This window comes from Hibiscus syriacus, unplaced genomic scaffold, assembly GCF_006381635.1.
Source record: "Hibiscus syriacus cultivar Baekdansim isolate YM2019G1 unplaced genomic scaffold, ASM638163v2 tig00000913_pilon, whole genome shotgun sequence".
NCBI lineage: Eukaryota > Viridiplantae > Streptophyta > Magnoliopsida > Malvales > Malvaceae > Hibiscus > Hibiscus syriacus.
This window is the reverse complement of record NW_024061832.1, coordinates 8,754-10,975: the sequence shown is the minus strand read 5'-3', so window position 1 is coordinate 10,975 and position 2,222 is coordinate 8,754. Positions and strand designations below refer to the sequence as shown.

At 34.8% G+C, this 2,222-nt stretch overlaps 1 long non-coding RNA gene across 1 annotated transcript; it reads right to left on the bottom strand.

The window, feature by feature from the left end:
- On the bottom strand, positions 1 to 1,153 carry LOC120116085. Its single transcript, XR_005515526.1, has 3 exons — positions 1,100 to 1,153; positions 944 to 1,015; positions 1 to 82 (listed from the first exon to the last, which is right to left on the bottom strand). It is a non-coding gene; the product is annotated as an uncharacterized LOC120116085 (long non-coding RNA).
- Positions 1,154 to 2,222: the final 1,069 nt, after the last annotated feature.

Sequence of the window (2,222 nt, the reverse complement as noted above, 5' to 3'; positions counted from 1 at the left end):
ATCGGAAGCCATCTAACTGTGCTTGCGTTCCTCGGAGCCTCATTCTGAGTTTTGCTATGTCTTTGCCATTGTTGACATGATCCTATCATAAACGCAGAATGCATATGCGTAAATGCCAGTTCAATAGAAGCATGAAAGCAATTTTAAACAATACTCGATTCAGTTTACTTGATTGAAAGGATGAGAAGAGCAGTGGATGAATGAAATGTGATGATAGTTGGTGTTTAGAATCATCATTTCAATGTAAATATGAAATCAATGTTCCAACATACTTTAGCTAGCTAACATTCAGATATCAGAAGCATATTTGAGGAATGGGGATGGTTAAAATGCAGAATTGTAATGGAAACATGTCTAAACTTCATGAATTGTAAAATTGAATCCTCAAAAAATTTGAGAAAATCATTTTCTTAGCGGAAAGCTCCCATCCCAGATTCATTTTTACTGTTTCTCCATACTGATCTATTAAAATCGGCACGTGGATTCTTCTGGAACTAGTAGGCATAATGCCTAAATTAGCCTCCACATTTTAATTTTTGGTCAAAATAATCCTTGTTCGATGAAAATCATCAACTGATTAACGGTCAGTGTATATGCTGACGTGATATTTTCACACGTGTTAAATTGCTAACATGTCACATATCACTTTGGGTGACATGGCTCATACCACATCATCATCTTGAGTAACGTGGCATGTTACACAACAGTTTAGCACATTTGGAAATGTCACGTCCACAACATGCATTGACTGTCAGTCAATTAATGATTTTCATCCAGCAAGGGTCATTTTGACCAAAAATTAAAACTTTGAGAGTTAAATGCTCTGGAAAAAATTAGGGGCCAAAATGACCAGTTGGAAAATGTTGAGGCTAATTTTGGCATTATGCCCTAGTAAACACACATTTCAAAACAAATTCAGTGTGCAATTTGGCTAGTTACTTACATTGTGCATTTTGACTTCCAGAAAGGATAATCTGCTACTCAGTTCCTCAACCTGAACTTTAGCCTCCATTAACTGCCAAAAGAATTTCACATGATATTAGATAATGCTCAACCTAGCTAGATGCCAACTAAAAAATGACCTTTTTTAGCAACCAACCGCATCGCTGGAGTCTTTTCTATCGTTTTCCACTCCAACCAGACGGCTTTGCAGCTCTTCGATTGTGTCTTTAGTCTATTCCTTTCTGTTAACACGTCGTCAAGTTGATTTTTAAGATTCTGCGAAGTATAAAATAAACTTCTCAATCTCTAGAAAATAAATGTTAGTGATGATTTTCTTATGGTTGATCTTTTTTCAGTTGAAAACCTGGAGCTCGTCTGAGAGGTGAGTTTCGGGGACCGACTGTTCGATTTTGGCTGATAGATCATCTCGTTCTCTTTTGACAATACTAAGCTCCTCCTGCACATGTTGAAGCTCCAAAGAAAGCTTTTCCACATTTGAATTCAGTGTCCACAGATAAAATTAGTGTTAATATTCCTTAATGATACCATGTTGTGTTCTTGTTATAAGATAAAAGGAAAATTACCTGCTGGATTTGTTTGCTTTCGGCACAAGCATTCTCTATGTCACTTTTAAGCTGGACGATCTCCAAAGACTTCTGAATACTGCAATAGTAGAAAGTGGCTGTTTAATTAACTCCATTACCATAATCTCAAAGCTTGAACCACTCGATAACTCATAAATATAGCAACTAGGGTGATTATCGAGCAAGTCTATCACAAGTTGAGTAGTGTTCCACCTGTGCTCATTAAAAAAAATTGTTGCTTGACCCGTTTCTCATTTAGCTTGATAAAATTTTGCTCGACTCTTGCTCGTTAAAAAACTTGTTGCTCGACTCGTTAAGTTCACCAGAATTTTTACATTTTTTTAACTATATATAAAATCTAGTAAATTAATAATTTAGTATCTTTTGTTTATTGGAAAGATAATAAATTAATAGTAATTATTAATTAGTAATTTAGTATCTTTCTTATTAGCAAATTAGTAGTTATAAACTAGACTTTCTTTTTTTAATTGAATACTTTTTTAGGATAACTACTAAAATATAATGAAATGATCGCAAACTTATCAAGTCGAGTTGGACTTTGTTCGACTCAACTCGTTAAGGTCTCGAGTCGAGCTCGAATTTGAATCAATTTAACCCAAGTCGAGTTCGAACAAAAAGTTCTGGTCAAATTTAAAAGTGGAAATATTGAGGTTTTTCAGTGGCTTTTAAGTGGGA